Genomic DNA, 25759 nt, shown 5'->3' with positions numbered 1-25759 from the left:
CCTTCTCCAGGGGATCTTCCAGACACGGGGATTGAAACTGGGTCTCTTATATCCCCTGCATTAGCAGGTGAGTTCTTTACCTCGAGCATCACCTGGGAAGCTCGTCACAGTACAGTCAGCATCTATATTCCTAAGGGGGCGACCCACAATGAGAGGATAATTATAATTGCAGAGGATCTCCCAAAGGAGCAGTGGGTCCAAGTCCCATATGAGGTTTTCCAGTCCGGGGGTCCTGAACCAGGAAAAGGATCCCCCAGAACGTTTGGCTTTGATGGCCAGGAGAGCTTACTTTCAGGAGAGCCATAAAGTTGTTGGAAATAGAGATTTCACTCTTAAATGGTACACACAAATCCCTAAGTGCTCTGGGAGCCAGAGTAGAAGCATTATTAGTTTGAAAGGGTCGAATCTACCTGCTAAACTTGGACAGTCTCCCATAGATGCAGGAAGCAAATGGAGCTAACCTAGGGAACACAGTTGGAGGCAGCCATTTTGCTCACCACAGACAGTCTTGTTCACCACAAAGACCCTGGTGCTGGCAAGGGTCATTTTGGAATCCTCCCTCTAGCTTAGTAGCACTGGGACCTGGCCCCTCACACCTGCTTGTTGGCACGAGCACTGTAAATGCTTCAGGTCAGGCAAATTGCTGGGTGGAGACACAGTGCCAACTACACCAGGCAGGGTGCCCTAAGACCCTCTAAGCTCACAACCACCCCAGGACACCATCCTGTCCACCGCAGGGGCCAGGATCTGGCTACACATGAAACAGCATGAATGAATCTGGAGGATATTATGCTTAATGAAATAATTCATACAGAGAAAGACAAATATTTATGTTATCACATATATGTGGAATTAAAAAAATAAAACAAAAGGATTAATACCACAAAACAGAAACAGATTCACAGATATAACAAAGTAGTGGTTACCACTGGAGGGAGGGAAGGGAGAGGATCAAGATGTGAGAAGAGGATTAAGAGGATTAACAATTACATGTAAAACATAAGCCACAAGGATATATTGTACAGGACAGGGAACACAGCTAATATTTTATAATAGCTTTAAATGGAGCATAATCTATAAAAATTGTGAATCACTATGCTGTACACTTAAAACTTATATAATATCTTGAGTGAACTATAATAAAAAAGAAACCATGAAGGAGAATTATATGTGATTATTTTTAAGGTAAAAGAAAGAAATGCAGGATGATATGGCAGTGGTTAAAAAAAAGAAGACAGAAAAGTTAATAAAAAATAATAAAACTAATAAGTAATAAAAAATAACCAATGGATCACTGAAGAAAATAAAAGAAGAAATAAAAAAAAACTAGAGAAAAATGACAATGAAAACATGATGACCCAAAACCTATGGGACACAGGAAAAGCATTTCTAAGAGGGAAGTTTATAGCAATACAATCTTACCTCAGGAAACAAGAAAAATATCAAGTAGACAACCTAACCCTACACCTAAAGTAACTAGAGAAAGAAGAAGAAAAATTAGTAGAAGAAAATAATTCATAAAGATCAGAAGAAATAAATGCAGACACACACACACACAACACACACACACACACACAAAGCAATAACAAAGATCATTGAAACTAAAAGCTGGTTCTTTGAACATTTAGTTGCTTCCATGTCCTCAGTTCACTTCAGTCTCTCAGTCATGTCCGAATTTTTGGAACCCCATGAATTGCAGCATGCCAGGCCTCCATGTCCAACACCAACTCCCGGAGTTTACTCAAACTCATGTCCACCAAGTTGGTGATACCATCCAACAATCTCATCCTCTGACATCCCCTTTCCCTCCAACCTTCAATCTTTCCCAGCATTAAGGCCTTTTCTAATGAGTCAGTTCTTCTCATCAAGTAGCAAAAGTTTTGGAGTTTCAGCTTCAGCATCAGTCCTTCCAATGAATATTCAGAACTGATTTCCTCTAGGATAGACTGGTTGGATCTGCTTGCAGTCCAAGGGACTCTCAAGAGTCTTCTCCAACACCACGGTTTGAAACCTTCAATTCTTCAGTGCTCAAATTTATAGTCCAACTCTCACATCCATACATGACTACTAGAAAAACCTTAGCTTTGACGAGACAGACCTTTGTTGGCAAAGTAATATCTCTGCTTTTTAATATGCTGTCTAGGTTGGTCAAAACTTTTCTTCCAAGGGACAATTGTCTTTTAATTTCATGACTGCAGTCACCATATGCAGTGGTTTTGGAGCCCCCCAAAATAAAGTCTCTCACTGTTTCCACTGTTTCCCCATCTATTTTCTATGAAGTGATGGGACCAGATGCCATGATCTTAGTTTTCTGAATGTTGATGTTTAAGCCATGCTTTTCATTTGCCTCTTTTACTTTCATCAAGAGGCTCTTGAGTTATTCTTCACTTTCTGACATATGGTGTCATCTGCATATCTGAGGTTATTGGTATTTCTCCTGACAATCTTGATTCCAGCTTGTGTTTAATCCAGCCCAGCATTTCTCATGATGTACTCTGCATATAAATTAAATAAGCAGGGTGACAATATACAGCCTTGATGTACTCCTTTCCCTATATGGAACCAGCCTGTTGTTCCATGTCCAGTTCTAACTGTTGCTTCCTGACCTGCATACAGATTTCTCAAGAGGCAGATGAGGTGGTCTGGTATTCCCATCACTTGAAGAATTTTCCATAGTTTGTGGTGATCCACACAGTCAAAGGCTTTGGCATAGTCAATAAAGCAGAAACGTTTTTCTGGAACTCTCTTGCTTTTTTGATGATACAACGGATGTTGAAATATGATCTCTGGTTCTTCTGTCTTTTCTAAAACCAGCTTGAAAATCTAGAAATTCATAGTTCATGTACTGTTGAAGCCTGGCTTGGAGAATTTTGAGCATTACTTTACCAGTGTGTGAGATGAGTGCAACTGTACAGTAGTTTTAACACTTTTTGGCATTGCCTTTCTTTGGCATTGGAATGAAAACTGACCTTTTCCAGTCCTTTGGCCACTGCTGAGTTTTCCAAATTTGCTGACATATTGAGTGCAGCACTTTCATAGCATCATCTTTTAGGATTGGAAATAACTCAACTGGAATTCCATCACCTACACTAGCTTTATTTGTAGGGATGTTTCCTAAGGTTCACTTGACTTTGCATTCCAGGAGGTCTGGCTCTAGGTGAGTGATCACATCATCGTGGTTATCTGGTCACGGAGATCTTTTTTGTACAGTTCTTCTGTGTATTCTTGCCACCTCTTCTTAATATCTTCTGCTTTTGCTGGGTCCATACCATTTCTGTCCTTTATTGTGCCCATCTTTACATGAAATATTCCCTTGGTATCTCTAATTTTCTTGAAGAGATCTCTAGTCTTTCCCATTCTGTTGTTTTCCTCTATTTCTTTGCATTGATCAGTGAGGAAGACTTTCTTATCTCTCCTTGCTATTCTTTGGAACTCTGCATTCAAATGGGAATTTCTTTCCTTTTTTCCTTTGCTTTTTGCTTCTCTTCTTTTCATAGCTATTTGGAAGGCTTCCTCAGACAATTATTTTGCCTTTTTTCATTTCTTTTTCTTGGGGATGCTCTTGATCACTGCCTTCTGTACAATGTCATGAACCTTCATCCATAGTTCTTCAGGCACTCTATCTATCAGATCTAATCCCTTGAACCTACTTGTCACTTCCAGTGTATAATAGTAAGAGGCTTAATTTAGGCCATACCTAAAAGCCCTTGTGGTTTTCCCTGCTTTGTTCAATCTAAGTCTGTCTTTGGCAAAGAAGTTCATGATCTGAGCCACAGTCAACTCCCGGTGTCGTTTTTACTGACTGTATAGATCTTCTCCATCTTTGACTGCTAAGAATATAATCAATCTGATTTCAGTATTGACCATCTGGTGATGTCCATGTGTAGAGTCTTCTCTTGTGTTGTTGGAAGAAGGTGTTTGTTATGGTAAGTGCATTTTCTCAGCAAAACTCTAATAGCCTTTGCCCTGCTTCATTCTGTACTCCAAGTCCAAATTTGCCTGTTACTTCAGGTATTTCTTGACTTCCTACTTTTGCATTCCAGTCCTCTATAATGAAAAGGACATCTTTTTGGGGAGTTAGTTCTAGAAGGTTTTGTAGATCTTAATAAAACTATTTAGGCTCAGCTTCTTCAGAGTTACTGATTGGGGCATAGACTTGGATTACTGTGATGTGGAATGGTTTGCCTTGGAAACGAACAGAGATTATTCTGTCATTTCTGAGATTGCATCCAAGTACTGCATTTCGGACTGTTTTGTTGACTATGATGGGTACTCCGTTTCTTCTAAGGAATTCTTGCCCACAGTAGTAGACATGATGGCTCTCCGAGTTAAATTCACCCATTTCAGTCCATTTTAGTTCACCGATTCCTAAAATGTCAGTGTTCACTCTTGCCATCTCCTGTTTGACCACTTCCAGTTTGCCTTGATTCATGGACCTGACATTCCAAGTTCCTATGCAATATTGCTTTTTACAGCATCGGACTTTACTTCTATCACTAGTCACATCCACAACTGGGTGTTGTTTTAGGTTTGGCTGTGTCTCTTCATTTTTTCTGGAGTTATTTCTCCACTGATTTTCAGTAGCATATTGGGCACCTACCGACCTGGGGAGTTCATCTTTCAGTGTCTTATCTTTTTGCCTTTTCATACCACTCATGGTGTTCTGAAGGCAAGAATACTGACATGGTTTGCCATTCCCTTCTCCAGTGGACACGTTTTGCTTCCATGACCTAGTGATTGTAAGCAGTGCTGCAATGAATATCGAGGTGCATGTCCCTTTTTGAATTATGGTTTTCTCAGGGTGTAAGCCCAGTAGTAGAATTACTGTGTCATATAATAGTTCTAGTTTTAGTTTTTGAAGGAACCTCCATGCTTTTGTCCATAATTGCTGTGTCTGTTTACATACTCATCAACAGTGGGATAGAGGGAGTGGAAGGGAGATCCAAGAGAGAGGGAGTATATGTATACATATAGCCGATTCACTTCATTGTACAGCAGAAACCAACACATTACTGTAAAACAACTACTATCCAATTAAAAAAAAATAAAACTGATTCTTTGAAAGGATAGACAAAATTGATAAACCTTTAGCCAGACTTAACAAGGAAGAAAAGGGAGAGGGCTTAAATCAATAAAATTAGAAATAAAAAAGGAAAAGTGACAACAAACACCACAGAAGTAAAAGAATCATAAAAGACTACTGTAAGCAACTATGTGCCAATTAAATGGACAACCTAGAATACACAAAATCTTAGAAAGGTAAAACCTTTCAAGACTGAATCAGGAAGAAATAGAAAAAATGAATAGACTAATCACAAGCACTGAAATTGGAGCTGTGATATAAAAATGCCCACAAACAACAGTCTAGGACCCGATGGCTTCACAGGCAAATTCTATCAAATGTTTAGAAAAGAACTAACACCTATCCTTCTCAAACTCTTCTTAAAAATTGCAGAGGAAAAAGTACTCTTAAGCTCATTCTACAAGATCACCATCACCCTGACACCAAAACCAAACAAAGGTGACTCAAAAAAGATAAAATTATAGGCCAATATCACTGATGAACATAGACAAAAAATTCTCAACAAAATACTAGAAAATAAATTCAGCAACACATTGAAAGGAGCCTACACCATGATCAAGTGGGATTTATCCCAAGAATACAAGGATTTTTCAGTCTATACAAATAAATCTGTGTAGTATGCCACATTAACAAATTTAAGAACAAAAGCCATATGATCATCTCAAAAGATGCAGGAAAAGTTTTTGACAAAATTCAACACCCATTTACGATAAAAACTCTTCAGAAAGTGAGCATAGAGGGTACCTCACTCAACATAATAAAGGCCATATATGACAAACCCACAGCTAATATCCTTCTCGATGATGAAAAATTGGAATAGTTTTCTCTAAGATCAGGAACAAGACAAGTATGTCCACTCTCACATACTTTTATTCAACACAGTTTTGGAAGCCCTAGCCATGGCAATCAGAGAAGAAAAAGAAAGAAAAGGAATACAAGTGGAGTAGAAGTAAAACTGTCACTGTTTGCAGATGACATATTTTACATAGTAGATCCTAAAGGTGTTACCAGAAAACTACTAGAAGTCATAAAGGAATTCAGTAAATTTGCAGGATACAAAATCAACACAGAAAATTCTCTTACATTTATATATACTAACAAAGAAAGGTCAGAAAGAGCAATTAAGGAAACAATCCCATCTGTCATTGCATCAAAAAGAATAAAATACTTAGGAATAAACCTACTTAAGGAGGTAAAAGACATGTACTCAGAAAACTATAACATGTTGATGAAAGAAATGAAAGATGACACAAACACATGGAAATATATACTATGTTCTTGAATTGGAAGAATCAATATTGTCAAAATGACTATACTACACAAGATAATCTATAGATTCAATACAATCCCTATCAAATTACCAATGTCATTTTTCGCATACATAGAACAAAAAAATTTAACATTTTTATGGATACACAAAAGACCCCAAATATCCAAAGCAATCTTGAGAAAGAAAAACAGAACTGGAGGAATCATGTTCTCTATACTGCACAGTTTCAGAAATCAAAACAGTATGGTACTAGCATGAAAACAAAAATATAGATCAATAGAATAGGATAGAAAATCCAGAAATAAAATCTCTCACCTATGGTCAACTAATTTCTGACAAAGGAGGCAAGAATATGCAATGAAGAAAAGACAGGATCCTCAATGAGTGGTGCTGGGAAAACTGGACAGTTACACATAAAAGAATGAAATTAGAGCACGTTCTAACATCACACACAAAAGTAAACTCAAAACAGATTAAAGACCTAAGTGTAAGGGTAGATACTAGAAAACTCCTAGAAGAAAACATAGGCAGAACACTCTGACATAAATCGCCACAGTATGTTTTTGGATCCACCTCCTAGAATAAAGAAAATAAAAACAAAAATAAGCAAATGAGACCTACTTAAACTTTAAGGCTTTTGCACTGCAGAGGAAACTGTAAACAAAGTGAAAAGTAAACTCTCAGAATCGGAGAAAATATTTGCAAATGAAGTGACAGACAAGGGGTTAATCTCTTAAATACACAAACAGCTCAAGCAGCTCAATCAAAAAAGTAAATAACTCAATAAAAAAGTGAGCAGAAGATCTAAATAGACATTTCTTCAAAGAAGGTATACAGATGGCCAAAAATCACTTGCAAAGATGCTCAACATAGCTAATTATTAAAGAAATGCAAATAAAATCTGCAATGAGGTATCACCTCACAATGGTCAAATGGTCATCAACAAAAAACCCATAAACTATAAATGTTGGAGAGGGTGTGTGTCGAGAAGGGAACCCTTCTATAATGTTGGTGGGAATGTGAACTGGTACAACCACTATGGGGAGCAGTATGGAGGTTTTTTAATAAACTAAAAACTGACATACTGTATGACCCAGTAGTCCCATTCCTAGACATATTTACAAAGAAAACCATAGTTAGAAAAGATACATACATCCCAATATTCATTGCAGCACAATTTTTTCCAGTAGCCAGGACATGGAGGCAACCTAAATGTCCATCAACAGGGGGATGGATAAAGAAGACATGGTACATATATACAATTGAATATTACTCAGTCATAAAAACAAAAATATTGCCATTTGCATCAACATGGATGGACCTGGAGATTATTATACTAAGGGAAGTAAACTAGACAAAGAAAGACAAATGGCATATGGTACATGTGGCATCTAATAAAAAGGAAACAAATGAACTTCTTTTTAACAAAAAAGAAGCAAAATTACAGACCTCGAAATCAAACTTATGGTTACCAAAGGGGAAACTTAGGGGCAAGTGATAGGCTTTCCAGGTGGCTCAGTAGTAAAGAATATATCTGCCAGTGCAGGAGAATGCAAGAGACACAAGAGACGCAGGTTCAATTCTTGAGTCAGAAAGATTCCCTTGGAGGAGGAAATGACAACCCACTCCAATATTCTTGCTGGAGAATTCCATGGACAGAGGAGCTTAGCCTGGCAGGCTATAGCCCATAGTGTTACAAAGAGTCAGACAGGACTGAACACACACACACGCACCAGGGCAAGTGATAAATTAGGAGATTGAGATTAACATATACATATTACTATTCATAAAAAAGATGGCTAACAAAGATGTACTATATAGCACAGGGCACTCTATTCAATATTCTGTAGTAATCATATGGGAAATAAATCTGAAAAAGAAGAGTGGAGATATATATATATATGTGTGTGTGTGTGTGTGCATGCTAAGTCACTTTAGTTTGTGTCTGACTCTTTGTAGTCCCAGTGGGCTATAGCCCACCAGGCTCCTCTGTCCATGGGATTCTTCAGGTAAGAATACTGGAATGGGTTGCCATGCCCTCTTCCAGGGGATCTTACTGACCCAGGGATCAAACCTCGGTCTCCCACATTGCAGGCAGATTCTTTAACATCTGAGTCATCAGGGAATATATATGTGGCCATATATATATGACTCTTACTGAGAAAATTATTGGAGATAAACTTTATCAATTTAGAATGACTAGGGAAACAGTAGCATAAGAACTTGCAATGAGAATGAAGTATTCTAACCACAGAACTAATAATGAGACTAAAACAAATAAGGAGTCTATGGAGACAGAAAATAGATCTAAATTGTATTTTCTCACAATTTAGAAATAAAGAAGCTAAGGAGATACACTTAAATCCAGTATAATATGAGAGTTGAGCTGAGATCTGAATGGCCTAGGCAAGTGATGATTTGAAGACATTTCCAGGCAAAATTGGGGGCTTCCCAGGTGGCACTAGTGGTAAAGAACCCTGTGTGCCAATGCAGGAGATATAAGAAACTCAAGTTTGATCCCTGGATTGGGAAGTTTCCCTGGTGGAGGGCATGGCAACCCACTCCAGTATTCTTGCCTGGAAAATCACATGGACAGAGGAGCCTGGCGGGCTATAGTCCATAGGGTCACAAAGAGTTGGACATGACTGAAACGACTGAACACAAGCAGTATCTCTAAGCCACTGGATATTATTTCAAGTTGACAGGTAAATACTGAAAGTAAAAGAAAATCTAACAAACAGTAAAAAATATAATTGTGTTGACATAGTGGGGCACAGAGGGATGAAAGGAAACAAGATGAGAAAATACTATAATATTCTTGTCATTCCTTATAGAGAATTAATACTGTTTTTAAAATGGTAAACAGAGAAGGAAAAACAAGGTCTTCTTAAATCAAAAATATCCTCACAAAAGTAAACAAATTACATTGTAAAGACTTTTAAAAACAACTGTCATCAAATAATGCTACATAGAAAAAAATGAGAGAACTAAGGTCAACCACATCTATCGTGTGCTCATATATAAATGAGTTAACTCACGATTAAAAGAAAAAAACATTTTCAGATAAAAAATCAAAACTTAACTTTCCACTGTATGCAGAAGACACATGTAAAATTTACAAAAGAGTTGAAATTAAGTCTTGCAACATCAGTATCAAATAAAATAAAATTCAAGATAGACGGTGTAATATAAAGTGTTCTTTTTTATGCCAAAGAGGACAATTGACAATGAACATAAAAAAGTTATGAAAATCTATGCAGTAATCAAGTTAGCAGTAACATTCATAAGGCACAAATGATAGAAACTGCAAAAAGAAATGTCCAAAAATATATTACTATAGGATCCTAAGATCTTAAAATACCTAAACAACATTATTTAAAAAGTCCAATTCATCCATCTTGAAGTCTGTCCATGAAAAAAACTACATCTTGTTTTCAAATGCCTAAGAGGCAGTCATGAATATTGTTTACAATTAGACAATAGTGTGTTCATCAATCAATGTATTTGATCACCATAAAATAAAACTAGAAACAAAAAATAAAATGGTTCTTTCCTCTGATAATATAAATAATTCTTAACAACCTGAGTCATGGGTCAAATAATAGCTACCCATTGAAGTTGAAGAATTTCTAAAATGCAGAGATAAGGATAATGAGAATCATATGTAAGTGCTCAAAAAAGGCATAGCCTTAAACATTCACATTACTTTAAAAAAGAAATAAGGACTTCCCTGGTGGTCCAGTGGTTAAGAACCCACCTGCCATTGTCAGCGACACGGGTTCAATCCCTGGTCTGGGAAGATTCCACATGCTGAGAGACAACTAAACCTGTGTGCCACGACCACTGAGACTGGTGCACCCTGGAGCCTGTGTTCCACAACAAGAGAAGCCACTGCAATGAGAAGCCCATGCAGCGCAATCAGAGAGTAGCCCCTGCTTACCGCAACTAGAGAAGGCCCATGCACAGCGATGAGGGCCCAGTGCAGCCAAAAATAAAGAAATAAAAATTAAAAAAAAAAAAAAGAAAAAGAAATGAACTAAACTATCAACTTAAAAGTTAGAAAAGGAAAAACAGATAAACTTAAGAAACACAGAGGGATATATTAGTAAAGATAAAAGCAGAATTAATGAATTAAAAAAAAAAACAGAAAATTGAAGTGATAAATAAATCCAAACCTCAGTATTTGTGGAAAATAACTGAGTACATAAATGAGTCAACTGAAGGAAAAATACAAGGAAAGTATAACTATATAGATTGAAAAATGACAGTAGGAAAGTAATGACAGAAGGGAGGACATTCAAGAATTCTGAGATTACTCCTCTTAGCTCCGTGCAAACAAATTGAAAAACCTGGATAGAATGAATAAATTACCATAAAAACGAATGAATATATAAACAGACCAATTTTCAAAAAGATATAGCAGTTGTCAAAGCATGATCTTCTAAAAACATTACCAGGTCCAGACAATTTTACAGGAATTTCATATAACCTTAAAAAAGAGATAACTCCGATTGGAACTATTGGAACGATGCCAAGAGTGGAAAAAATTAAAACCCCAAACCCATTTTTTTCATAAGTTTGCAAGGTCTCTATGAATAAAACATTTAAATACAAAGGAAAGACATATATAGAGCACTTGAATTAATGAAAAGACATATTGTATGCTTGATTAGCATTCAAATTGGATTCCTCTAAATTGATTTGCTAATTTAATGTGGTCCTAATAAAAATACAATAAATTAATTTTTTCTAGACAAGATGTTCCTAAATTTTACATAGAAAATTAGAAAATCAAGAATAAAATATCAAAATTCTTTTTAAAAAAGAATAGTGAGACAGAACTAACCTTATCTGGTTTTCCAGTAGTCAGGAATGGATGTGAGAGTTGTACTATAAAGAAAGCTGAGAGCCAAAGAATTGATGCTTTCAAACTGTGGTGTTGGAGAAGACTCTTGAGAGTCCCTGGGACTGCAAGGAGATCCAACCAGTCCATCCTAAAGGAGATCAGTCCTGAACATTCATTGGAAGGACTGATGCTAAAGCTGAAGCTGCAATACTTTGGCCACCTGATGTGAAGAACTGACTCACTGGAAAAGACCCTGATGCTGGGAAAGATTGAAGGTGGGGGGAGAAGGGGACAACAAAGGATGAGATGGTTGGATGGCATCACTGACTCAATGGACATGAGTTTGGGTAGACTCCAGGAGTTGGTGATGGACAGGGAAGCCTGCAGTCCATGGGGTCTCAAAGAATCAGACATGACTGAATGACTGAACTGAAACTAGATATTAAAATATTACAAAGTCTTCATACAAATCAATAAAATTCCAGAAATAGAGCCATATAGACACATGTTATAAATTAATATATGATAAATGTGGAACCTGAAACTTACTAAAAAAAAATTATTCAAGTGGTGTTACGGATGTTTTCTGGATAAAAATTGAGATACTGCACTTAACTTCAAAAAGAATTAGGTAGAATTCTAAGATGACCCCCAAGGTTCCTCTCTGTCAGTGTACACACCCTGTATAATCTACTATACTTGATTATGGACAGGACCTGTGAATATGATGGGTATCACAGTTTGATTAGATTAGATTATCTGATGGGGGAGTGAATAGATTTGTACTTGTTATTAAGGTCTCAGTTGATTTTAGCCAGGAGGGATATTGTGCTGAATGGGTGTGACCTAATCAGCTGAACACTTAAATAAAGTGTTTAGATGTCAGAGAGTCTTCTGCTGGCCTTAAAGAAGCAAAACTCTGTAGTTAGAGGCCCTCTAAGAAGACAACATAGCAAGAAACTGACAAGGGCCTGTCTGAGCTGAGAATGACTCCTAGCTGACAACTAGGAAGAAAGATGGTCCTCAGGACCACAGGAAGTACATTTACCAAAAGCCATTTAAACTTGGAAGAGAATACCAAATTCCAGAGGAAATCACAGACTGCCTGACACCTAACTTTAGCCCGGTGGAACCATGAATAGAGGGTCAACTAAGCCATGTTGGCCTCCTGATTTATGGAAACTGAGACAATAGATGTGTGTTGTGGGAATCCCCTGGTGGTCCAGTGGTTAGGACTCATTGCTTTCACTTCGGGGGCCCAGATTGAATCTCTGATCAGGGAATTAAGATCCCATAAGTGAAAGTGAAAGTTGCTCAGTTGTGTCTGACTCTTTGCGACCCCATGGACTATACAGTTCATGGAATTCTCCAGGCCAGAATACTGGAGTGGGTAGCTTTTGGCATGGCCAAAAATAAATTAAATAAATAAATGACATATTAAACCACTGAGTTGTGGTAGTTTGTTACACAGAAAGGGATAACAAATACACATCTAAAATGATAAATTCCCAGAGGATAATTAAAAGTAAAAATTGAAACTTTTTTTTAAACTTTGTATTTTGTATTGAAGTATAGCCAATCAGCAATGCTATGATAATTTCAGGTAAATAGGGAAGGGACTCAGCCATACATGCATCTACTCCCCACACTCCCTTCCCATCCAGGCTGCCACATAACATTGAGCAGAGTTCCATGTGCTATATAGTAGGTCCTAGTTGGTTATCTATCTTAAATACAACCATGAGTACATATCCATCCCAATCTCCCTAACTCTCCCTTCCCCCTGGCAACCATAGTTCATTCTCTAAGTTTTGTAAGTTCATTTGTATCATTTCTTTTTAGATTTCACATATAAGGGATGTCATGCGATATTTCTCCTTCTCTGTCTTACTCACTTCCTTAAGTATGACAATCACTAGGTACACCCATGTTGCTGCTGACAGCATTATTTCATTCTTTTTAATGGCTGAGTAATATTCTGTTGCATATATGTACCACATCTTCTTTATCCATTCTTCTGTTGATGGACATTTAGGTTGCTTCTATGTCTTGGCTACTTTAAGCAGTGCTGCAATGAACATTAAGGCGCATGCATATACTTTTGGATCATGTTTTTCCCCAGATATATTCCCAAGAGTGTCATTGCAGGGTCATATGGTAGCTCTATTTTTAGTTCTTTAAGGAACCTCCATACTGTTCTTCATAGTGGCTGTACCAATTTACATTCCCACCAACAGTGTAAGAGGGTTTCCTTCTCTCCACGACCTTTCCAGCATTTATTGTTTGTGGATTTTTTTGATGATAGCCATTCTGGCTTGTGGGAGGTGATATCTTACTGTGGTTTTGATTTGCATTTCTCTAATAATTAGTCATGGTGAACATTATCTCATGTGTCTCTTGGCTGTCTGTATGTCTTCGTTGGAGAAATTTCTGGGTCTTCTGCCCATTTGTTGATCGGGCTATTTGTTTTGATGCTGTTAAGTATCATAAGCTGTTTGTAAATTTTGGAGACTAATCTCTTATCAATCACTTCATTTGCAAATATTTTCTCCCAATGTGTGGGTTGTCTTTTCATTTTGTTTATTGTTTCCTGTGCTGTGCATAAGCTTTTGAATTTAAATAGGAACCATTTGTTTATTTTTGTTTTTATTTCCATTATTCTGGAAGATGGATCAAGAAAGATATTTCTCTTAATTTATGTCAGAGGGTGTTCTGTATAGTGTCTGGTCTCACATTTAGGTCTTTAATTTATTTTGAGTTTATTTTTGAGTGTATGGAAAAAAACGGAAACTATTAAGTGGGCAAGACATAAACATATGTGGATGCCAGTAGTTTAATCAATAACATTTTCAAGAAACTGTTTAGTTGTTTTCCACAGGCATGTTAAATATTTTAGCTTAGAGTTGCCAGAAATGAAAGTCTCTTACAAATTAGAAATTAACAATGAGAACATCCCAGGGGAATGTGATATAGCCAAAGCTATATTTCAGTTAAATAATACTCACAACAAAAATGTTGGGGAAAAACTCCAAAAACATAAGCAAAAAGAAAGCAGGAAGAATTATTGTTTTTAAGGAAAAAAATGAATTAAAATAGGAACAGTAAGATAGACAAAACAAAAATAGAGTTGATATATAACATCTTTAAAAGGTCAGTGATACAGGCAAACATCATAAAGTCTGACCAATGAAAAAAGAGAGAAAAAGAGAAATAAATATTAGTAAAGAGAGGTCATGACTACAAATTCAGAAAAAAGTCTTTAAATAATGATAGAGTTTTAAATACAACTAATGAAATAGACAACATAGTGACAAAAGAGATTCCATTTAAAATAACAATAAAAATATATAAATTGTCTATAAATAAGGTTAATAAGAATGAAAAAAGAAAGAGAAAGCACAGCTCTTTAAAATAGACATGAAAAAAGACAGATACATTGTGTTCCTGGATGGGAAGACTGTATGTTACATATGTGGTGATTATATAGGTAATATAATCTAAATACTCAATACAATTTAAACCAAAATTCCATTTGAAGTTGAAAGGTTAGATTAAGAAAAAAAGTTAAGAAAAAAATGGTCATGGGGAGTTACCCTACCAGATATTAAAAAGGTAAATATAAGAATAATAATACCAACATTAACAAGAAGAGTAATGTAGCTTCCATGTCCCATGAATCATGCTGAGTATTTCACAATATTTGCACCACAACTCTTTGAGGTAGTTATTACTATTACTCTATTTTTGCAGACGAAGAAATTGAGCTTTAGAAATAATAGACAACATGTACATAATAGGATCAGCCTGGTTTTAATCCATGGTCTCTGAACTCAGAGTCATTCTTTTAATTACCACACAATCTGCCTCAAGTTCCCATTGCTGGCAAAAGGATGGACTTATGAATAACTGGTATTGGAACAACTGGTTTATCATTTGGAAAAAAATAAAATTGAATCCTTACCTCCCACCTGACAATGAAACAATTTCCATAGGAATTAAGAATTAAGTGCAACAAGTTGCAAAACAATACCAGAGAGCAATAAATCAATATTCATATAATCTTTGGTAAGAAAAAATATTTCTAAGCACAACATTAAAGACAGTAACATAAACATTTATACAGTAACAAACAGATTAAAAACATCAAAACTCATTGACAAATTTAAAATATCAATAACAAAATTGGAAAAAAATGCAATTTGATTGACAGAAGGTAATATTCTGATGTATAAAGAACGTTTCAAATCAGTAAGTGAAAGATAGAGACCTCAGTTTTGTGAACTTGGGAGCATCTTAGAAACAGGGCAATGAAATTATGATGGAGACAAGGCTAGTGACTTGGTTTGGAAGCATAGAGAGCTACTGTGAAATACGCAGAGGTTTATGATTTAAAGAGATTTAAACTTAGAGAAGCTTTAGGGAGCATAGTCATTCCTTCAAAGTTTTATCAAGTCAATATTCTGTACTAGATGTTACAGGCACATGGTGAGCAAGACATGGAGCACAGGCTCCTATTTTGAGTCGCTAAGTTAAGGCGAGAGCAAGAAAGAAAGAGAAAAGTTTAAAGCTGGATGGGATGACTGGGTGTGGAAAATTCCTCTGAGGAGATAAAATTTAAACTGAATCTGAATGACAAGAAGCCAGATGATGCTGTGGCAAGAAGTGACTGAACACAGAGGAGGTGTGGAATGACCAGTGAGAAGGTACTACAGTGGCCCAGGTAAGAGATGAGAGTGTCCTGATATTGGAGGGTGATATTGAGGGTGATATTGGAATTAGGATAATAATGGAGGCAGCATGCTGCAGTCCATGGGGCTGCAAAGAGTCAGACGTGACTGAGCACCTGAACTGACTGAATTGAAATGGATTTAGAGAGAAGGGAGTGGGTTTGGGGTATGTTTTGGAGGTAGATTGACAAGTCTTGTTGATTCGGAAGCCAAGAGAATAATAGCCATTATGGATGATGGCTATATTTTTCATGCTACCAGCTAGGTCTGGGTTGAGGGTGGTGTTTCCTTGGGTGGAGAAAACTGAGAGGGAAGCAGATAGTTTAGGTTGGGGGATGCATACAGTGTGAGAATCACAAAGTATGTTTCATCGTGGTCGGTCTGAGATTCCAAAGACATCTGAGAGAGACATCAACTAGGTAAAAATGAAAAGATAGTCTTGGAGACAAAGATTTGGGTCCCATTATCAAGTACATGGTGTTTATCTGTAGCATTTAAGAGTCTCTAGAGTAAGAGCATAGATATAAGAAAAAAAAAAAAAGTTTCAGGGAAATAACCCTAGAGTACTCAAATTTAGAGCAGCCAAGAAGTCTCGGAACAAATGGCCAGTGTAATAGGGGGAAGTGTAGAGTGTGGTGTCCTCGAAGCTAAGAAGGCAAAATTGTCAACTGGGAGACTAGGCTTTCAGCTGCTTTGAATGCTTCTGGGAAGTTAAGGAAGAGAAGAGGAAAGTGATACTTAGCTCTGGCGATTTGAAGCTATTGGTGCTCTTGGCCAGGGCAGTTTCAGGGCGGTGGAGGGAGCAGAAGCTGAAGACCACTTCCTCTCAGTTTCATCATCATTGTGGAAGGAAATTTCAGATCATGGTGGAGTTTCAATAGGTTCATCTCGAGTCACTTGTTCTTCTCCTGGGATAAGATGGCATAAACAGCAAGGCTTAGGCTGCACCATCATGCCTGGATCCACCACTGTGCCAGGGAGATCAACTCATAGGGCAGAGGAAGGCTCCAGCAAGACACCTCCCAGCAGCCCAACTTACAAACATTTCTCTGTTTCAAAGACAAGTCAGGAGGAGCAAAGCCTTGAGTAATTTGTAAGTACAGTCAAGGTCAAGCGGCAACCTCAGCCTTACTTATAGGGTACAAATACCCCATAAATCACAACATAGAAAGCATTAAGTACTCAGCATTCTTGATTTGTCATCTCTTTGTCAAAATAGTTTTTCTCCTATTATCTTTAATTTTTAGAGTCAACTTTATTTGATTTACTGATCATATTATGTGTGTGTGTGTGTTAGTTGCTTAGTCATGTCTGACTCTTTGCAACCCCATATAGACTGCAGCCCCACCAGCCCCCTCTGTCCATGGGATTCTCCAGGCAAGAACACTGGAGTGGGTTGCCATTTCCTCCTCCAAAAGGAACAATAGAAAGAAAGAAAGTCGCTCTGTCTTGTCTGACTCTTTGTGATCCCATGGACTGTAGCCCTCCAGGCTCCCCCATTCATGGAATTTTCCAGGCAAGAGTACTAGAGTGGGTTGCCATTTCCTTCTCCAGATCATATCATAAGCTTTTTTAACTCTTATTTTTGGGCAACATTCTTTAATATATTGTGAGCCATGTGTTTAACTAACTGTAGAGAATTGCAAAATGAAGATAATAGGGTTTGAGCACTATAAGTACAAGTTAAGATTTAACCACCTTTTGGTGTATATAAATATTTCTCTGGATTATCTCTTGAAGTAAAGACTTACCCCATTTAATCATAGCACATTTAACCTGATTTTAAGGCAGCTGATTTTTTTTTCAATTTTGTTTTAAAAGTTAGGTATATTTACTTAAGTCAAAACAGTGAAATAGAAATGATTAGTCTGTATGAAATTTAACTCATTTTGCACTTTGCAAATGTCCATTGTTTTACCAAATGAGTCATAATTCTACCTAACAACACTCCTTTCTTGCCATTTTTATTTCTAAGAGAAGATATGTCTGAGAAATTGCTAGTAAATTGCTTTAAACTGAATACAATGGAACATTTATGGCTTATTTTTACAAAAACTGTTGGTAAAGAAAGTTAAAAGAAATTAAGATGTGTCAAATAGGTTCATATAAATGTTTCACAGTCTATTGAACTCAAGAACAAATGATAGTCAGGGGAAGGAGGGAACAAAGGGACACAAACAATTAAATAAAATGTTAGGATTCTTTCATTCTTTTATAAAACCATGTTCTGATTACTCATACACTTCTTTTTGTACTGACTTTATGGCCATTGTGGAGATCAATTATTCTTATACTGTAGTTCTGAATGGGAAAAACCTACTTGCCTTCTGCAGATTACTGAGTTACAGCTGAAGGATGAAGCCATGAATTCGACGGGGCAAATCACTGTGCCTATCCCAGGTGTCTGGGAAAATCCTAAGGACTCCACCTTACCCACAGGGGTGGGCGCGGGTCCTCTCCTTACCAACAGGTCCCCTCCACTGAGCACTCTGCTGCGTGCTGGACACCCTCCGTGCTCTGCCTCCGGAAACGCTCCCTCATCCATCACGGCCTCGTGGCTGATATTCTGCTCTTGGTCTCTGCTCAGCTCCGTAGACCTGGATTAACTCACCTGGGCCTCAGACTTTGATTGGCACCTAGCTTATGTCAGTAAATATCAAACTTAATTGTAATAATGAGCTTTTACTTCTAAGATAAACATTCATTGCTTACAAATTTGTTGTTGATGTAATTAATTTTGTTGATTGTTTCTTCCTGATATAATGCCCTTGAATTTTGTGGATAAACTGCTTGCTTATAGTAAAATCTTTATTATGTTGTATATCTTTAGATTTTACAATTATCCACATACCTGTTCACCAATTTACAATTTTAAAAGAACTGGAAACAAAGCGTTTGTACTAGTTTCCTATTGCTAGAGTGAGAAGTCACCACAAACTTAGGGACTTAAAATAACGTAGACTTATTATCCTATAGTTCTGGTGGTCAGAAGTCTGAAATGAGTCTCCTAGAGCTAGCTACATGTGAGAAATCAAGATGTCAGCAAAATCTGTTCCTTGCCTTTCCAGCTTCTTGAGACTGTCTGTATTCCTTGGCTTGGGGCTATATCACTCTTCAGTTCAGTTCAGTTCAGTTGCTCAGTTGTGGCCGACTCCCTGCGACCCCATGGACTGCAGCACGCCAGGCTTCCCTGTCCATCACCGACTCCCTACTCAAACTCATGTCCAAGGAGTTGGTGATGCCATCCAACCATTTCATCCTCTGTTGTCCCCTTCTCCTCCCGCCTTCAATCTTTCTCCCAGCATCAGGGTCTTTCCCAATGAGTCAGTTCTTCACATCAGGTGACCAAAGTCCTGGAGTTTCAGCTTCAGCATCAATCCTTCCAGTGAATATTCAGGACTGATTTCCTTTATGAAATCATCACTAGCACCTATTCTTTTGTCCTCACATCTCCTTCTCTGACTATCCTGTCTTCCTTATACTAGGACCTTTGTGATTATACCGGGTCCACCTAGATAATCCGTCTTTCATCTTAATATTCTTAATTAATCACATGCAAAGTCCCTTTTGCCAAATAAGGTAACACACAAAAATTCTTCTGAGGATTAGGACATGGGCATATTTTGGGACACGCTTATTCAGTCTGCCACAAAATTCATTATTGAAACTTAAAGTGAAAGTGAAGTTGCTCAGTCGTGTCTGACTCTTTGCGACCCCATGGACTGTAGCCCACCAGGCTCCTCCATCCATGGGATTCTCCAGGTAAGAGTACTGGAGTGGGTTGCCATTTCCTTCTCCAATTGAAACTTAAGGAGACATGCAAAGAAATATATAAAATTGGGATCAGATTCTAAAAGGCTAGTTAGACTTTAATACTAACAGAATGAGGTTGCATAGAAATTAAAATTATTAAGATAATTAGTAATGAGATTGTGTGAAGTCTAAGTCTAATAATCAAAAAATCAATCTTAAAAGCTACAAATGCCATATTCTTTGAAGCCAATGTCTGTCTAATTCAGTAACTACAACAGGGATGATTTGTTTGGGACATCAGCATTTTATAGTGTCAAACTGTATACACAAACATACTCTTTAAGCTTTGGTCATTTAATTTTTTTTTTTTTAGAAATTTATTTTTGCAAATACATACATGACAAAATTATTTAGAAAAGCCTGAGTGAGTGAGTGAGTGAAGTCGCTCAGTCATGGCCGACTCTTTGCAACCCCATGGACTATAGCCCAGCAGGCTTCTCTGTCCATGGGATTTTCCAGCAAGAAACTGGAGTGGGCTGCCATTTCCTTCTCCATGGAAAAGCCTGAAGGGTAACAATGAAAAGTAAGTCTGCTCCTTTTGAAAGCCTGTGGTCTCTGCATGGGCTACAGGGTCTCTGTCAAGCTCTGGTCATGTGCAGAGGGGCCAGCTGTGGACTCCAGTAGATGCGGCCCCAAGATGACTGGGAAGTAGGGCATCCTCGGTCCTCTTGAAGAGAGGAGTTAGAGGCAGGTGGGCAGGCTGTCTATGGTTATCAGATGCCTTTACCTGAGTGAGAAAACCTTCCTCCACTGGGACCTCAGAGGTTTGACAGCTTTTGTGACACGAGATAGATAATGGATGAAAGAAATTAATGTCAATGAATTATTGCACTGAAATTTTGGATTATATCTCAAATTTTAATAAGTCCCAGAGGAATAAATTCTGCAAGCCCCACAGGGGTGCAAAAAGGTGTCTCACCTAAAAGAAAGCAACCTGGATCCCACTGAGGATATTACATTTAGTCATCATATCTCCTGAGGCTTCTCTTGGCTATAACATCTTCTTAGAGTTTCTTTGTTTCTGACGAGCTTGAGTTTTTTTTTTTTTTTTTAAGACTTACTTATTTGTTTTTGGATTTGGTGGGTCTTCATTGCTGTGTGCAGACTTCAGTTGTGACTGGGGGTGGGGGGATGAGCAGGCTCCTCTTCCTTGCAATGCGCAGGCTTCTTATTGAAGTGATTTCCCTTGTTGCAGAGCACGGGCTGTAGGCACACGGGCTTCAGTAGCTGCAGCTCCTGGGGCTCAGGGATCGTGGCTCATGGGCTATAGACCACTGGCTCAGTAGTTGTGGCACCCAGAGCTCAGTTCCTGCATGGCATGTGGGAGCTTCCCAGATCATGCATCAGACCCGTGACCCCTGCACTGGCAGGTGGATTCTCAATCATTAGACCCCCAGGGGAGTCCCAAGCTTGAGTCCCAAGTCCCAAACTTTGTAGAAAGCTTGTCACTTAGGATTGAGTTTTTCTCATAATTAGGATTGGGAATCTTAAAATACCAAGGGATTTTGCAAGGAAAACCAAAGAGGTAAAGTGCTATTCTCATCCCATATTAAGAGTACATACTATCAACATTACTTTTTATTGTTGAGGTTAACCTTGGTCACCTGGCTGAAGTATTATTCACAGGTTTTTTTCCCTGTGGGGTAAAGTTTACCCCGTCTCCACAACACTGTACACTTTGGAATGAAATCACTGTGTGCAGCCCACACTTAAGAAGAATGGAGTTGTGGTATTCTTGAGGGTGGAATGTTATATCAGTTAATTGAAATTCTATAGAAAGAAATTAGTCTCTTCCCTCATTTTTAAAATTTATTTGTACCACTGTGGACTTACAGCTGTTCATTTTATGCTTTGGGAAATAATCCAATAATACTTCATTTTGCTCAAAGTGTTGCCTCTTTGGCTATTAGGAGCTCTCACAATTGGCTCTTGTGTTCCTTTGATATGCCCCCATCATTGTGAGGTGGTTGTTTTAAGCACTTCTCACTTTCTGGCTCCACAAGATGCTCCAGGTTCATCTTATATCTTTTCTGTCCCAAAGTTAGCCATTTATCCAAGAAGTCATGGTTTCTTTACTGGAGAATAGTATTAAGAAACCAGGATTTGGGTACTAGATATGTTCTAGACACTGAGGTGTTAGTGCTTCTAGGCCCTGCCAGCTGCTGATAAAACAATGCAATAAACACATGTAAGCTAACCATGCTCCTCAGTTCGTTGCCCGCCATGTTCCACAAATATTCCATGCATTTGTTCTCATGTTTTCCATTATGGTTTATTGCAGGAGTCGAGTCTGGTTCCCTGTGCTCCGCAGGGGGGCCTTGCTATTCGTCTGTCTGTATACGGTGGTTTGTGTCTGCTTGTCCCTGACTCCTAATCTGTCCCTCTGCTACCCACTTCCCTCTGGTAGCCATGGGTCTGTTTTCTATCTGTGAGTCTGTTTCTGTTTCATGGATGAGTTCATCTGTATCATATTTTGGATTCCACACAAAAGTGATTATAGTATTTGTCTTTCACTCTCTGTTTGATTTGCTTAGCATGACAGCCTCTGGGTTCATTCATGTTGCTGCAAATGGCATTTTTTATGGCTGAGCAGCATCCCGTGTGTGTGTTTCCTCATCTTTGTGCATTCATCTGTTGGTGGACTCTTGGGTTGCGTCCACATTTTGGCTATTGTGGATAGTGCTGCTATGAGCACTGGGGTGCATGTGTCTTTTTGAGTTAGTTTTCTCCGGATATGTTTCTAGCAGCGGAATTGCTGGATCATATGCAACTCTGGTTTTTGAGGTGCCTCCTTGCTGTTTTCCTGATGGTGGTGCCTGTTTGCATTCCCACTAGAGATGTGGGGGTTCCCCTTTCCCCACACCCTCTCCAGCGTTTGTCGTTTGTAGACATTGCAGTGCTGGCCATTCTGACCAGTGTGAGGTGGTGCCTCATCGTAGTTTTGGTCTGATTTTCTCTAATGGTTGACAATGTTGAGTATCTCCGTGTGCCTGTTAACCATCTGTGTGTCTTCTTTAGAGGGGTGTCTGTTTAGGTCTTCTGCTCATTTTTTGGTTAGGCTGTTTATTTTTTGGATGTTGGACTATGGGAACTGTTTGTATGTTTTGGAAATTAGGCCCTTGTCTGTTGCCTTGTTTGCAGGTGTGTTCTCTCCCATTCTGTCTATTGTCTTTTCATTTTGCTTGTGGTTCTCTTTGCAGTGCAGAACCTTATAGGTCTGATTCGGCCTCATTTATTTATTTTTGCTTTCATTTCTATTGCCTTGAGAGACTGACTTAAGAGAACATTGCTACAATTTACAAACGTTCCGTTTTGAACATTCAACCTGTCGTAGTCTATGATCTTGTTTTTATTTTCTGTCATTTGGAATAGGGTTTGAGCCTGTTATCTTTTATAGAAACACTGTAGTCCCAGATGACTGGCTTATTTTTGCCCTGTGAGCTCTCAGCAGAGGACGGGGAGTTTGCATCACACAGTGGTAGAAGGGAGAAGCCAGGCGCGGGCTCTAGTGTTTTACGCCAATGAGTTGAGAAAGGTAATGTCCTCAAGGCCCAGAGCCTGTGAGTTGGAATCTGGACCTCACCAGAGTGGCAGATGGCAGAACTTCCTCTCCTTCTTCCCCTCAGTTGTAATTCCCTGGAGGAGAACCCCAGGAGCTAACTGTTACAATGTCCTGCCCCCCCCCCCCCCCCACCCCAGAGAATCCCTGCCTACCTACACTACCCCTGCTCCCATTTTCAGCACTGGGCCTCCAGTTCTTGCCACTCAACAGTAGCTAACCATCAGCTGTTCCTCCAGGGGATTTTTCATACTTAAGTTTCTCAGATCCCCAACCTCCCTCTTATTTGTGTGTGTAATATCTGCAGGACTGACTTAGAGGAAGAGATAGTAACCTGTATTATTTATTCATCTTGTCAGAAGACTAATCATTTAATTTCTATCCTTCTTACGGCTTTATAGCTCTATTAACTGAACTCTAAGCTAGATACTGGGGATGCATGAAGAACAAGACACAGTCCAGCCCTCTCTCATGTTTGCCACACTCAGATTTCTTTCCGGCCACACTGGTATCTTTCAGCAGTTGATAAGCATTTTGCATCTAGGTTTCTGCACATGCTGTTTCTCTTTTTGATTCCATCTTCCTTTTTCACTTTGTCTACTTTGAGATCTCAGCTCAGACAGCACTTCTGCAGAAAAGCCACCTTCCCTGACTGTCTAATTAGAACCCTTTTATTAATGTGTCATTGTACCATGTTTACCACAAAGCTAGACAGCCAGAGCCATGAAACTGTCCTTTTTAAAAGGTGTTACTCACCAGTTTTTAAAGTTTTGCCTCACTCCCATATAGCCAAGCAGCCTCAAGTCTACTGACAGCTGACTGAGGTGCCACAACAGGTAAATATTAGTAGCAGTGTGTCACAATGCACCTAATATAGAGTAAAGCCATGGACACATCCTACTTTCTAACAGTACCTTGGTAAGTAAGCATAACAAGAGTGTTGGTTTCATTTTGCTTAATCTTGAAAAGAAAAATCATGGAAACACAGGTGCTGGGTTTCCAAATCACTTGCTAGTGGACTCTAAAGATACAACATTGGGATTGACATATACACACTACTGTATATAAAATAGATGACTAAGAAGAACTCACTGTAGAGTACAGGGTGCTTTACTCAATACTCTGTAATGACCTAAATGGGAAAAGAATTTTAAAAACAGTGGACATGTGTATATTGATAACTGATTTACTTTGCTGTACAGCAGATACTAACAAAACATTGTAAATCAACTATATCCAATGATAATTAATTTTTTAAAAAGTCTCTGGCCTTCTCTATCTTCTAGTCACTCAGGTTCTTTGGAGTTCAGTCAGTTCAGTCACTCAGTCGTGTCCGACTCTTTGCAACCCCATGAATTGCAGTACGCCAGGCCTCCCTGTCCATCACCAACTCCCGGAGTTTACTCAAACTCATGTCCATCGAGTCGGTGATGCCATCCAACCTTTGCATCCTCTGTCGTCCCCTTCTCCTCCTGCCCCCAATCCCTCCCAGCATAAGGGTCTTTTCCAATGAGTCAGCTCTTCGCATGAGGTGGCCAAAGTATTGAAGTTTCAGCTTCAACATCAGTCCTTCCAGTGAACACCCAGGACTGATCTTTAGGATGGACTGGTTGGATTTCCTTGCAGGCCAAGGGACTCTCAGGAGTCTTCTCCAACACCACAGTTCAAAGGCATCAATTTTTTGGCGCTCACCTTTCTTCACAGTCCAACTCTCACATCCATACATGACCACTGGAAAAACCATAGCCTTGACTAGGTGGACCTTTGTTGGCAAAGTAATGTCTCTGCTATTTAATATGCTTTCTAGGTTGGTCATAACTTTCCTTCCAAGGAGTAAGCGTCTTTTAATTTCATGGCTGCAATCACCATCTGCAGTGATTTTGGAGCCCCCCAAAATTAAATCAGCCTCTGTTTCCACTGTTTTCCCATCTATTTGCAATGAAGTGATGGGACCGGATACCATGATCTTAGTTTTCTGAATGTTGAGCTTTAAGCCAACTTTTTCACTCTCCTCTTTCACTTTCATCAAGAGGCTCTTTAGTTCCTCTTCACTTTCTGCTATAAGGGTGGTGTCATCTGCATATCTGAGGTAATTGATATTTCTCCCAGCAATCTTGATTCCAGCTTGTGCTTCTTTCATCCCAACCTTTTTCATGATGTACTCTGCATATAAGTTAAATAATCAGGGTGACAATATATAGCCTTGACGTACTCCTTTTCCTATTTGGAACCAGTCTGTTGTTCCATGTCCAGTTCTAACTGTTGCTTCCTGACCTGCATATAGGTTTCTCAAGAGGCAGGTCAGGTGGTCTGGTACTCCAGTCTCTTGAAGAATTTTCCACAGTTTATTGTGAGCCACACAGTCAAAGGCTTTGGCATAGTCAATAAAGCAGAAATAGATATTTTTCTGGAATTCTCTTGCTTTTTTGATGATCCAGCAGATGTTGGCAATTTGACCTCT

The 25759-nt window shown here is 38.6% G+C and overlaps 1 pseudogene; it reads right to left on the bottom strand.

Moving 5' to 3' along the window:
• LOC133049690 (ubiquitin carboxyl-terminal hydrolase 10-like) overlaps positions 1 to 18467 on the bottom strand; it is a 42961-nt pseudogene extending 24494 nt beyond the window's left edge.
• Between the last annotated feature and the right edge of the window lie 7292 nt (positions 18468 to 25759).

This window comes from Dama dama, chromosome 30 (assembly GCF_033118175.1).
Source record: "Dama dama isolate Ldn47 chromosome 30, ASM3311817v1, whole genome shotgun sequence".
NCBI lineage: Eukaryota > Metazoa > Chordata > Mammalia > Artiodactyla > Cervidae > Dama > Dama dama.
This window is presented reverse-complemented; position numbering and strand designations above follow the sequence as displayed.